The following is a 13,347-nucleotide window of genomic DNA, read 5'->3' on the forward strand; positions in this document are numbered from 1 at the left end:
CCGGGTTAGGGTTAGGTTCCAGGTTAGGATTAGGTTCCGGGTTAGGGTTAGGGTTAGGGTTAGCTTCCGGGTTACGTACCAGGTTAGGTTCCGGGTTAGGTTCCGGGTTAGGTTCCAGGTTAGGGTTAGGTTCCGAGTTTGGGTTAGGGTTAGAGTTAGATTCCGGGTTAGGTTCCGGGTTAAGTTGGGTTAGGGTTAGTTTCCGGGTTAGGGTTAGGGTTAGGGTTAGGTTTAGGGTTAGGGTTAGGGTTAGGGTTCAGGTTCGGGTTAGGGTTAGGGTTAGGGTTTTTGTTATGGTTAGGGTTGTGCTCGCTTCGGCAGCACGTATACTAAAATTGGAACGATACAGAGAAGATTAGCATGGCCCCTGCACATCTGGTGAGTTTTGTTCACTTCCCTTATTGGGAAGGTGCCGTTACGGCTCATTTTGCGCAATACGCGTTTTTGCCAGGAACGGGTATCTGAACATTGTTTTGGGAAAACTTTTATAGCTATCTATATTTGTCCCAACTTATTATGTGCATCTGGATAGTTTGGTTCACTTACCTCATTGGGAAGCTGCCGTTACGGCCCGTTTTACGCAATATGAGTTTTTGCCAGAATGGGTGTCTCATCGTCGTTTCTGGGCAACTTATGGAGCTTTCTATATTTGCCCCACCTTTTCATGTGCATCTGTTGAGTTTGGTTCACTTACCTCATTGGGAAGTTGCAGTTACTGCCCAATTTGCGCAATACACGTTTTTGACCGGAACGGGTATCGGACCGTGGTTTTGGGGTAACTTTTGGAGCTTTCTATATATCTCCCACCTTTTCTTGTACATCTAGTGTGTTTGTTTCACTTACGTCATTGGTAAGGTGCCGTTACGGCCCATTTTCGCAATACGCGTTTTCCTCAATAACGGGTATTAGAACATGGTTTTGGGGCAACTTTTGGATCTTTCTATATTTGTCCCAACTTTTGATGTACATCTGGATAGTTTGGTTCACTTACCTCATTGGGAAGCTGCCGTTACGGCCCAATTTGCGCAATACGCGTTTTTGTCGGTATGGGTAACTGAACGTGGTTTGGGGGCAACTTTTGAAGCTTTCTATATTTGTCATACGTTGTCATGTGTTTCTGGAGAGTTTGGTTCACCTACCTCATTGGGAAGGTGCAGTTATTGCCCATTTTTGCAATACATGTTTTCTGCCGGAAAGGTTATCTGAACGTGGTTTGGGGGCAACTTTTGGAGCTTTCTGTATTTGTCCCAACTTGTCATGTGCATCTGGTGAGTTTGGTTCACTTACCTTATTGGGAAGCTGCCGTTACGGCCCGTTTTGCGCAAAACGAATTTTTGCCGGAATGGGTATCTGAACGTCGTTTCGTGGCAACTTATGGAGCTTTCTATATTTGCCCCACCTTGTCATGTGCATCTGGTGTGTTTGGTTCACTTACGTCATTGGGAAGCTGCCGTTACGGCCCAATATGAGCAACCCTAGGGTTAGGGTTAGGGTTAGTTTCCTGGTTAGGGTTATGTTCTGGGTTAGGGTTAGGGTTTGGTTCCGGGTTAGGATTAGGTTCCGGGTTAGGGTTAGGTTCCGGGTTAGGTTCCGGGTTAGGTACTGGGTTAGGATTGGGGTTAGGCTTAGGGTTAGGGTTAAGGTTCGGGTTCGGGTTCGGATTAGGGTTAGGGTTAGGTTTAGGTTCCGGGTTAGGTTCCGGGTTAGGGTTAGGTTCCGGGTTAGGGTTAGGGTTAGGTTCCGGGTTAGGGTTAGGTTCCGGGTTAGGGTTAGGTTCCGGGTTATTGTTAGGGTTAGGTTCCGGGTTAGGGTTAGGTTCCGGGTTAGGGTTACGGTTAGTTTCCGGGTAAGGGTTAGGGTTAGTTTCCGGGTTAGGGTTAGGTTCCGGGTTAGGGTTAGGTTCCGGGTTAGGGTTGGGTTAGGTTCCGGGTTAGGGTTAGGTTCCGGGTTAGGGTTAGGTTCCGGTTTAGGGTTAGGGTTAGGTTCCGGGTTAGGTTTACTGTTAGGTTCCGCGTTAGGGTTAGGTTCCGGGTTAGGGTTAGGTCACAGGTTAGGGTTAGGGTTAGGTTCCGGGTTAGGGTTAGGGTTAGGGTTGTGCTTGCTTCGGCAGCACATATACTAAAATTGGAACGATACAGAGAAGATTAGCATGGCCCCTGCGCATCTGGTGAGTTTTGTTCACTTCCCTTATTGGGAAGGTGCCGTTACGGCTCATTTTGCGCAATATGCGTTTTTGCCAGGAACGGGTAACTGAACGTAGTTTTGATTCAACTTTTGGAGCTTTCTATATTTGTCCTACCTTGTCATGTGCATCTGGTTCACTTACCTCATTGGGAAGGTGCCGTTACGGCCCATTTTCGCAATACACGTTTTCTGCCGGAAAGGGTATCTGACCGTGGTTTGGGGGCAACTTTTGGAGCTTTCTATATTTGTCCCAACTTGTCATGTGCATCTGGATAGTTTGGTTCACTTACCTCATTGGGAAGCTGCCGTTACGGCCCATTTTGCACAATACGCGTTTTTTCCGTGAACGGGGAACTGAACGTGGTTTTGGGGCAACTTTAGGAGCTGTGTATATTTGTCCCAACTTATCATGTGCATCTAGTGAGTTTGGTTCCGGGTTAGGTTCCGGGTTAGGTTCCGGGTTAGGTTCCGGGTTAGGGTTAGGTTCCGGGTTCAGAACCGGGTTAGGGTTAGGTTCGGGGTTAGGTTCTGGGTTAGGTTCTGGGTTAGGTTCCGGGTTAGGTTCCTGGTTAGGTTCCGGGTTAGGTTCCGGGTTAGGGTTATGTTCCGGGTTAGGGTTAGGTTCCGGGTTAGGGTTAGGTTCCAGGTTAGGGTTAGGTTCCGGATTATGGTTAGGGTTAGGGTTAGGTTCAGGGTTATGTTCCGGGTTAGGTTCCGGGTTAGGGTTAGGTTCCGTGTTAGGGTTAGGGTTAGTGTTAGGTTCCGGGTTAGGTTCCGGGTTAAGTTCGGATTATGGTTAGGTTCTGGGTTTGGGTTAGGTTCCAGTTTAGGGTTAGGTTCCGGGTTAGGTTCCGGGTTAGGTTCCGGGTTAGGGTTAGGTTCCGAGTTAGTGTTAGGGTTAGGGTTAGGTTCCGGGTTAGGTTCGTGTCATGGTTAGGTTCCGGGTTACGGTTAGGGTTAGGGTTACAGTTAGGGTTAGGGTTAGGGTTAGGGTTAAGGTTAGGGTTAGGGTTAGGGTGCGGGTTAGGGTTAGGTTCCGGGATAGGGTTAGGGATAGGGTTAGGTTCTGGTTTAGGTTCCGGTTTAGGTTCCGGGTTAGTTTCCGGGTTAGGGTTAGGTTCCGGGTTAGGGTTAGGTTCCGGGTTAGGGTGAGGTTCCGGGTAAGGGTTAGGGTTAGTTTCCTGGTTAGGGTTAGGTTCCGGGTTAGGGTTAGTTTCCGGGTTAGGATTAGGGTTAGGTTCCGGGTTAGGTTTAGGTTCCGTGTTAGGGTTAGTTTCCTAGTTAGGGTTAGGTTCCGGGTTAGGGTTAGGTTCCCGGTTAGGGATGGGTTCTGGGTTAGGGTTAGGGTTAGGTTCCGCGTTAGGGTTAGATTCAAGGTTACGGTTAGGTTCCGGGTTAGGGTTAGGGTTAGGTTCCGGGTTAGGGTTACTGTTAGGTTCCGGGTTAGGGATAGTTTCCAGGTTAGGGTTAGGTTCCGGATTAGGGTTAGGTTCCGGGTTAGGTTCCGGGTTAGGTTCCGGGTTAGGTTCCGGGTTAGGGTTAGGTTCCGAGTTAGTGTTAGGGTTAGGGTTAGGTTCCGGGTTAGGTTCGTGTTATGGTTAGGTTCCGGGTTAGGGTTAGGGTTAGGGTTAGAGCTAGGGTTAGGGTTAGGGTTAGGGTTAAGGTTAGGGTTAGGGTTAGGGTTTGGGTTAGGGTTAGGGTTAGGGTGCGGGTTAGGGTTAGGTTCCGGGATAGGGTTAGGGTTAGGGATAGGTTCCGGGTTAGGTTCCGGTTTAGGTTCCGGTTTTAGTTCCGGGTTAGGTTCCGGGTTAGGGTTAGGTTCCGGGTTAGGGTTAGGTTCCGGGTTAGGGTTAGGGTTAGGTTCCAGGTTAGGTTCCGTGTTAGGTTCTGGGTTAGGGTTAGGTTCCAGGTTAGCCTTAGGGTTAGGTTCCGGGTTAGGGTTAGGTTCTGGGTTAGGGTTAGGTTCCCGTTAGGGTTAGGGTTAGGTTCCGGGTTAGGGTTAGGTTCCGGGTTAGGGTTAGGTTCCGTGTTATGTTTAGGTTCCGGGTTAGGTTCCGGGTTAGGGTTAGGTTCCGGGTTAGGTTCCGGGTAGGTTCCGGGTTAGGGTTATGTTCCGGGTTAGGTTCTGGGTTAGGTTCTGGGTTAGGTTCCGGGTTAGGTTCCTGGTTAGGTTCCGGGTTAGGTTCCGGGTTAGGGTTATGTTCCGGGTTAGGGTTAGGTTCCGGGTTAGGGTTAGGGGCCAGGTTAGGGTTAGGTTCCGGGTTAGGGTTAGGGTTAGGGTTAGGTTCAGGGTTATGTTCCGGGTTAGGTTCCGGGTTAGGGTTAGGTTCCGTGTTAGGGTTAGGGTTAGTTTTAGGTTCCGGGTTAGGTTCCGGGTTAAGTTCGGATTATGGTTAGGTTCTGGGTTTGGGTTAGGGTTAGGTTTAGCGTTAGGGTTAGGTTTAGGGTTAGGGTTAGGGTTAGGGTTAGGGTTAGGGTTAGGGTTAGGGTTAGTGTTAGGGTTAGGGTTAGGGTTAGGGTTAGGGTTCGGGTTGTGCTCGCTTCGGCAGCACATATACTAAAATTGGAACGATACAGAGAAGATTAGCATGGCCCCTGCGCATCTGGATAGTTTGGTTCACTTACCTCATTGGGAAGCTGCCGTTACGGCCCGTTTTGCGCAATACGTATTTTTGCCGGAATGGGACTCTGAACGTCGTTTCGTGGCAACTTATGGAGCTTTCTATATTTGCCCCACCTTGTCATGTGTATCTGGTGTGTTTGGTTCACTTACGTCATTGGGAAGCTGCCGTTACGGCCCAATATGAGCAACACTAGGGTTACGGTTAGGGTTAGTTTCCTGGTTAGGGTTAGGTTCCGGGTTAGGGTTAGGGTTTGGTTCCGGGTTAGGATTAGGTTCCGGGTTAGGGTTAGGTTCCGGGTTAGGTACTGGGTTAGGATTAGGGTTAGGCTTAGGGTTAGGGTTAAGGTTCGGGTTCGGGTTCGGGTTCGGATTAGGGTCAGGGTTAGGTTTAGGTTCCGGGTTAGGTTCCGGGTTAGGGTTAGGTTCCGGGTTCGGGTTAGGGTTAGGTTCTGGGTTAGGGTTAGGTTCCGGGTTAGGTTCCGGGTAAGGTACTGGGTTAGGATTAGGGTTAGGCTTAGGGTTAGGGTTAAGGTTCGGGTTCGGGTTCGGATTAGGGTTAGGGTTAGGTTTAGGTTCCGGGTTAGGTTCCGGGTTAGGGTTAGGTTCCGGGTTAGGGTTAGGGTTAGGTTCCGGGTTAGGGTTAGGTTCCGGGTTAGGGTTACTGTTAGGTTCCGGGTTAGGGTTAGTTTCCGGGTTCGGGTTAGGGTTAGGTTCCGGGTTAGGGTTAGGTTCCGGGTTAGGGTTAGGGTTAGGTTCCGGGTTAGGGTTAGGTTCCGGGTTAGGGATAGGTTCCGGTTTAGGGTTAGGGTTAGGTTCCGGGTTTTGGTTACTGTTAGGTTCCGCGTTAGGGTTAGGTTCCGGGTTAGGGTTAGGTCACAGGTTAGGGTTAGGGTTAGTTTCCGGGTTAGGGTTAGGTTCCGGGTTAGGGTTAGGGTTAGGGTTAGGGTTAGGGTTAGGGTTAGGGTTAAGGTTCGGGTTCGGGTTCGGATTAGGGACCTAATTGGGAAGGTGCCGTTACGGCCCATTTTCGCAATACACGTTTTCTGCCGGAAAGGGTATCTGACCGTGGTTTGGGGGCAACTTTTGGAGCTATCTATATTTGTCCCAACTTGTCATGTGCATCTGGATAGTTTGGTTCACTTACCTCATTGGGAAGCTGCCATTACGGCCCATTTTGCACAATACGCGTTTTTTCCGTGAATGGGGAACTGAACGTGGTTTTGGGGCAACTTTAGGAGCTGTGTATATTTGTCCCAACTTATCATGTGCATCTAGTGAGTTTGGTTCCGGGTTAGGTTCCGGGTTAGGTTCCGGGTTAGGTTCCGGGTTAGGGTTAGGTTCCGGGTTCGGAACCGGGTTAGGGTTAGGTTCGGGGTTAGGGTTAGTTTTCGGGTTAGGGTTAGGTTCCGGGTTAGGGTTAGGTTCCGCGTTAGGGTTAGGGTTAGGTTCCGGGTTATGGTTAGGGTTAGGTTCCGGGTTAGGGTTAGGTTCCGGGTTAGGGTTAGGTTCCGGGTTAGGGTTAGGTTTAGGTTCCAGGTTAGGTTCCTGGTTAGGTTCCGGGTTAGGTTCCGGGATAGGGTTAGGGTTAGGTTTAGGGTTAGGGTTAGGGTTAGGGTTAGGTTTAGGGTTAGGGTTACGGTTAGGGTTAGGGTTAGGGTTAGGATTAGGTTCCGGGTTAGGGTTAGGTTCCGGGTTTTTGTTAGGGTTAGGTTCCGGGTTAGGGTTACTGTTAGGTTCCGGGTTAGGGTTAGGTTCCGGGTTAGGCTGAGGTTCCGGGTTAGGGTTAGGGTTAGTTTCCTGGTTAGGGTTAGGTTCCGGGTTAGGGTTAGGTTCCGGGTTAGGATTAGGTTTAGGTTCCGGGTTAGGTTTAGGTTCTGGGTTAGGGTTAGATTCCTGGTTAGGGTTAGGTTCCGGTTTGGGTTATGTTCCCGGTTAGGGTTAGGGTTAGGGTTAGGGTTAGGGTTAGGGTTAGGGTTAGGGTTAGGGTTAGGTTCCGGGTTAGGTTCCGGGTTAGGTTCCGGGTGAGGGTTAGGTTCCGAGTTAGTGTTAGGGTTAGGGTTAGGTTCCGGGTTAGGTTCGTGTTATGGTTAGGTTCCGGGTTACGGATAGGGTTAGGGTTAGAATTAGGGATAGGGTTAGGGTTAGGGTTAAGGTTAGGGTTAGGGTTAGGGTTAGGGTTAGGGTTAGGGTTAGGGTGCGATTTAGGGTTAGGTTCCGGGATAGGGTTAGGTTCCGGGTTAGGGTTAGGTTCCGGGTTAGAGTCAGGTTCCGGGTTAGGGTTAGGGTTAGTTTCCTGGTTAGGGTTAGATTCCGGGTTAGGGTTAGGTTCCGGGTTAGGATTAGGGTTAGGTTCCGGGTTAGGTTTAGGTTCCGTGTTAGAGTTAGGTTCCTGGTTAGGGTTAGGTTCCGGGTTAGGGTTAGGTTCCCGGTTAGGGATGGTTTCTGGGTTAGGGTTAGGGTTAGGTTCCGGGTTAGGGTTAGGTTCAAGGTTAGGGTTAGGTTCCGGGTTAGGGTTAGGGTTAGGTTCCGGGTTAGGGTTACTGTTAGGTTCCGGGTTAGGGTTAGGTTCCAGGTTAGGCTTATGTTCCGGGTTAGGGTTAGGTTCCGGTTTAGGTTCCGGGTTAGGTTCCGGGTTAGGTTCCGGTTTAGGCTTAGGTTCCGAGTTAGTGTTAGGGTTCGGGTTAGGTTCCGGGTTAGGTTCTTGTTATGGTTAAGTTCCGGGTTAGGGTTAGGGTTAGGGTTAGAGCTAGGGTTAGGGTTAGGGTTAGGGTTAAGGTTAGGGTTAGGGTTAGGGTTAGGGTTAGGGTTAGGGTGCGGGTTAGCGTTAGGTTCCGGGATAGGGTTAGGGTTAGGGATAGGTTCCGGTTTAGGTTCCGGTTTAGGTTCCGGTTTAGGTTCTGGGTTAGGTTCCGGGTTAGGTTCCGGGTTAGGGTTAGGTTCCGGGTTAGGGTTAGGTTCCGGGTTAGGGTTAGGGTTAGGATCCAGGTTAGGTTCCGTGTTAGGTTCTGGGTTAGGGTTAGGTTCCAGGTTAGGGTTAGGGTTAGGTTCCGGGTTAGGATTAGGTTCTGGGTTAGGGTTAGGTTCCCGTTAGGGTTAGGGTTAGGTTCCGGGTTAGGGTTAGGTTCTGGGTTAGGTTTAGGTTCCGGGTTAGGGTTAGGTTCCGGGTTAGGTTCCGGGTTAGGGTTAGGTTCCGGGTTAGGTTCCGGGTAGGTTCCGGGTTAGGGTTATGTTCCGGGTTAGGTTCTGGGTTAGGTTCTGTGTTAGGTTCCGGGTTAGGTTCCTGGTTAGGTTCCGGGTTAGGTTCCGGGTTAGGGTTATGTTCCGGGTTAGGGTTAGGTTCCGGGTTAGGGTTAGGTTCCAGGTTAGGGTTAGGTTCCGGGTTAGGGTTAGGGTTAGGGTTAGGTTCAGTGTTATGTTCCGGGTTAGGTTCCGGGTTAGGGTTAGGTTCCGGGTTAGGGTTAGGGTTAGTGTTAGGTTCCGGGTTAGGTTCCGGGTTAAGTTCGGATTATGGTTAGGTTCTGGGTTTGGGTTAGGGTTAGGGTTAGCGTTAGGGTTAGGTTTAGGGTTAGGTTTAGGGTTAGGGTTAGGGTTAGGGTTTGGGTTAGGGTTAGGGTTAGGGTTGTGCTCGCTTCGGCAGCACATATACTAAAATTGGAACGATACAGAGAAGATTAGCATGGCCCCTGCGCATCTGGATAGTTTGGTTCACTTACCTCATTGGGAAGCTGCCGTTAAGGCCCGTTTTGCGCAATACAAATTTTTGCCGGAATGGGACTCTGAACGTCGTTTCGGGGCAACTTATGGAGCTTTCTATATTTGTCCCACCTTGTCATGTGCATCTGGTGAGTTTGGTTCACTTTCCTCATTGGGAAGCTGCTTTTACGGCCCAATTTGAGCAATATGCGTTTTTTCCCAGAACGGGTATCTGAATGTGGTTTTGGGGCAACTTTTGGAGCTTTCTATGTTTGTCCTACCTTGTCATGTGCATTTGGTGAGTTTGGTTCACTTACCTCATTTGGAAGTTGCCGTTACGTACCGTTTTGCGCAATACGCGTTTTTGCCAGGAACGGGTATCTGAACTTGGTTTTTCGGCAACTTTTGGAGCTTTCTATATTTGTCCCACCTTGTCATGTGCATCTGGTGAGTTTGGTTCACTTTCCTCATTGGGAAGCTGCTTTTACGGCCCAATTTGAGCAATATGCGTTTTTGCCAAGAACGGGTATCTAAACGTTGTTTTGGGGAAACTTTTGGAGCTGTCTATATTTGTCCCAACTTGTCATGTGCATCTGGATAGTTTGGTTCCCTTACCTCATTGGGAAGCTGCCGTTACGGCCCGTTTTGCGCAATATGAGTTTTTGCCAGAATGGGTGTCTCAACGCCATTTCTGGGCAACTTATGGAGATTTCTATATTTGCCCCACCTTATCATGTGCATCTGGGAAGTTTGGTTCACTTACCTCATTGGGAAGGTGCCGTTATGGCCCATTTTTGCAATACGCGTTTTCCGCAAAAACGGGTATTAGAACGTGGTTTTGGGGCAACTTTTGGAGCTTTCTATATTTGTCCCAACTTGTCATGTGCATCTGGATAGTTTGGTTAACTTACCTCATTTGGAAGCTGCCGTTACGGCCCATTTTGCTGAATACGCGTTTTTGCCAGGAACGGGTAAATTAACGTTGTTTTGGGGCAACTATAGGAGCTGTGTATATTTGTCCCAACTTATGATGTGCATCTGGTGAGTTTGGTTCCGCGTTACGATCCGGGTTAGGTTCCGGGTTAGGTTCTGGGTAAGGGTTAATTTCCGTGTTCGGTTCCGGGTTAGGGTTAGGTTCGGGGTTAGGGTTTGGTTCCGTGTTAGGGTTAGGTTCCGGGTTAGGGTTAGGTTCCGGGTTTGGTTTAGGGTTAGGTTCCGGGTTAGGGTTAGGGTTAGGGTTAGGCTCCGGGTTAGGGTTAGGTTCCGGGTTATTGTTAGGTTCCAGTTTAGGGTTAGCTTCAGGGTTAGGTTCCGGGTTAGTTTCCGGGTTAGGTTCCAGGTTAGGTTCCTGGTTAGGTTCTGGGTTAGGTTCCGGGTTAGGGTTAGGTTCCGGGTTAGGGTTAGGTTACAGGTTAGGGTTAGGTTCCGGGTTAGGGTTAGGGTTAGGGTTAGCTTCCGGGTTACGTTCCAGGTTAGGTTCCGGGTTAGTTTCCGGGTAAGGTTAGGTTCCGGGTTAGGTTCCGGGTTCGGTTCCGGGTTAGGGTTAATTTCCGGGTTCGGTTCCGGGTTAGGGTTAGGTTCGGGGTTAGGCTTTGGTTCCGGGTTAGGGTTAGGTTCCGGGTTAGGGTTAGGTTCCGGGTTTGGTTTAGGGTTAGGTTCCGGGTTAGGGTTAGGGTTAGGGTTAGGCTCCGGGTTAGGGTTAGGTTCCGGGTTAGGGTTAGGTTCCGGGTTAGGGTTAGGGTTAGGTTCCAGGTTAGGGTTAGCTTCAGGGTTAGGTTCCGGGTTAGTTTCCGGGTTAGGTTCCGGGTTAGGTTCCTGGTTAGGGTTAGGTTCGGGGTTAGGGTTAGGTTTAGGGGGTGGGTTAGGGTCCAGGTTAGGGTTAGGGTTAGGTTCCGGGTTAGGGTTAGGTTACGGGTTAGGGTTAGGTTCCGGTTTAGGGTTAGGGTTAGGGTTAGGGTTAGGGTTAGGGTTAGGGTTAGGGTTAGGGTTAGGGTTAGGGTTGGGTTCCGGGTTAGGGTTAGGTTCCAGTTTAGGGTTAGGTTCAGGGTTAGGGTTAGGTTTAGGGGGTGGGTTAGGGTCCAGGTTAGGGTTAGGGTTAGGTTCCGGGTTAGGGTTAGGTTACGGGTTAGGGTTAGGTTCCGGGTTAGGGTTAGGTTCCGGGTTAGGGTTAGGGTTAGGGTTAGGGTTAGGGTTAGGGTTAGGGTTAGGGTTAGGGTTAGGTTAGGTTCCGGGTTAGGGTTAGGTTCCAGTTTAGGGTTAGGTTCGGGGTTAGGGTTAGGTTTAGGGGGTGGGTTAGGTTCCAGGTTAGGGTTATGGTTAGGTTCCGGGTTAGGGTTAGGTTCCTGGTTAGGGTTAGGTTCCGGGTTAGGGTTAGGTTCCCGTTAGGGTTAGGTTCCGGGTTAGGGTTATGTTCTGGGTTAGGGTTAGGTTCTGGGTTAGGGTTAGGTTCCGGGTTAAGTTCCGGGTTAGGGTTATGTTCCGGGTAGGTTCCGGGTTAGGGTTAGGTTCCGGGTTAGGTTCTGGGTTTGGTTTTGGGTTAGGTTCCGGTTTAGGTTCCCGGTTAGGTTCCGGGTTAGGTTCCGTGTTAGGTTCCGGGTTAGGGTTAGGTTCTGGGTTAGGGTTAGGGTTAGGTTAGGTTAGGGTTAGGTTAGGTTCAGGGTTATGTTCCGGGTTAGGTTCCGGGTTAAGGTTAGGTTCCGGGTTAGGGTTAGGGTTAGGGTTAGGTTCCGGTTTAGGTTCCGGGTTAAGTTCGGATTATGGTTAGGTTCCGGGTTAGGGTTAGGGTTAGGGTTAGAGTTAGGGTTAGGGTTAGGGTTAGGGTTAGGGTTAGGGTTAGGGTTAGGGGTAGGGGTAGGGGTAGGGGTAGGGGTAGGGGTAGGGGTAGGGGTAGGGTTAGGGTTAGGGTTAGGGTTAGGGTTAGGGTTAGGGTTGTGCTCGCTTCGGCAGCACATATACTAAAATTGGAACGATACAAAGAAAATTAGAACGGCCCCTGCGCATCTGGATAGTTTCATTCACTTACCTCATTGGGAAGTTGCCGTTACGGCCCGTTTTGCGCAATACGAATTTTTGCCGGGTATCTAAACGTGGTTTGGGGGCAACTTTTGGAGCTTTCTGCATTTGTCCCAACTTGTCATGTGCATCTGGTGAGTTTGGTTCACTTACCTCATTGGGAAGCTGCCGTTACGGCCCATTTTGCGCAATATGGGTTTTTGCCAGAATGGGTGTCTCAACGTCGTTTCTGGGCAACTTATGGAGCTTTCTATATTTGCCCCACCTTATCATGTGCATCTGGTGAGTTTTGTTCACTTTCCTCATTGGGAAGTTGCCGTTACGGCCCAATTTGCGCAATACGCGTTTTTGCCCAGAACAGGTATCTGAATGTGCTTTTGGGGCAACTTTTGGAGCTTTCTATATTTGTCCTACCTTGTCATGTGCATCTGGGAAGTTTGGTTCACTTACCTCATTGGGAAGGTGCCATTACGGCCCATTTTCGTAATACATGTTTTCTGCCTGAAAGGGTATCTGAACGTGGTTTGGGGGCAACTTTTGGAGCTTTCTGTATTTGTGCCCTCCGCAAGAACGGGTGTTAGAACGGGCGCAATACGCATTTTGGCCCAGAACGGGTTTCTGAACGTGGTTTGGGGGCAACTTTTGGAGCTTTCTATATTTGTCCCTTCCGCAAGAACGGGTGTTTGAACGTTGTTATGGTGCAACTTTTGGAGCCTAACCTAGTTATGTGCATCTGGTGAGTTTCGTTCCGGGTTAGGTTCCGTGTTAGGATTAGGTTCCAGGTTGGGGTTAGGTTTCGGGTTAGGGTTAAGTTCCGGGTTAGGGTTGGGTTACGTTCCGGGTTAGGGTTAGGGTTAGGGTTAGGTTCCGGGTTAGGGTTAGGTTCCGGGTTACGGTTAGGTTAAGGGTTATGGTCCGGGTTAGGTTCATGGTTAGGTTCCGGTTTTGGTTCCGGGTTAGGGTTAGGTTCCGGGTTAGGGTTAGGTTCCAGGTTAGGGTTAGGGTTAGGGTTAGGGTTAGGGTTAGGGTTAGGTTCCGGGTTAGGTTCCGGGTTAGGTTCCGTGTTAGGGTTAGGGTTAGGGTTAGAGTTAGGGTTAGGGTTAGGTTTAGGGTTAGGGTTAAGGTTAGGGTTAGGGTTAGGCTTAGGGTTAGGGTTAGGGTTAGGGTTATGGTGCGGGTGCGGGTTAGGGTTAGGTTCCGGGATAGGGTTAGGGTTAGGGTTAGGTTCCGGGTTAGGTTCCAGGTTAGGTTCCCTGTTAGGTTCCGGGTTAGGTTTAGGTTCCGGGTTAGGGTTAGGTTCTGGGTTAGGGTTATGTTTAGGTTCCAGGTTAGGTTCCGGGTTAGGTTCTGGGTTAGGGTTAGGTTCCGGGTTTGTGTTAGTTTTAGGTTCCGGGTTAGGGTCAGGTTCCGGTTTAGGGTTAGGTTCGGGGTTAGGATTAGGTTTAGGGGTGGGTTAGGGTCCAGATTAGTGTTAGGGTTAGGTTCCGGTTTAGGGTTAGGATCCGGGTTAGGGTTAGGTTCCGGATTAGGGTTAGGTTCCCGTTAGGGTTAGGGTTAGGTTCCGGGTTAGGATTAAGTTCTGGGTTAGGGTTATGTTCTGGGTTAGGGTTAGGTTCCGGGTTAGGGTTAGGTTCCGGGTTAGGTTCCGGGTTAGGGTTAGGTTCCAGGTTAGGTACCGGGTAGGTTCCAGGTTAGGGTTAGGTTCCGGGTTAGGTTCTGGGTTAGGTTCTGGGTTAGGTTCCGGGTTAGGTTCCCGGTTAGGTTCCGGGTTAGGTTCCGGGTAAGGGTTAGGTTCTGGGTTAGGGATAGGTTCCGCGTTAGGGATAGGTTCCAGG

General features: G+C 49.9%; 5 pseudogenes; all 5 read left to right on the forward strand.

The window, feature by feature from the left end:
- Positions 1–305: 305 nt before the first annotated feature.
- On the forward strand, positions 306–374 carry LOC134411858 (U6 spliceosomal RNA; annotated as a pseudogene).
- Positions 375–2,094: 1,720 nt separating this feature from the next.
- Positions 2,095–2,163, forward strand: LOC134411852 (U6 spliceosomal RNA; annotated as a pseudogene).
- Positions 2,164–4,717: 2,554 nt separating this feature from the next.
- On the forward strand, positions 4,718–4,786 carry LOC134411844 (U6 spliceosomal RNA; annotated as a pseudogene).
- Positions 4,787–8,428: 3,642 nt separating this feature from the next.
- Positions 8,429–8,497, forward strand: LOC134411845 (U6 spliceosomal RNA; annotated as a pseudogene).
- A 2,933-nt stretch (positions 8,498–11,430) lies between these two features.
- On the forward strand, positions 11,431–11,499 carry LOC134411825 (U6 spliceosomal RNA; annotated as a pseudogene).
- Positions 11,500–13,347: the final 1,848 nt, after the last annotated feature.

This window comes from Elgaria multicarinata, chromosome 20, assembly GCF_023053635.1.
Source record: "Elgaria multicarinata webbii isolate HBS135686 ecotype San Diego chromosome 20, rElgMul1.1.pri, whole genome shotgun sequence".
NCBI classification, from domain to species: domain Eukaryota; kingdom Metazoa; phylum Chordata; class Lepidosauria; order Squamata; family Anguidae; genus Elgaria; species Elgaria multicarinata.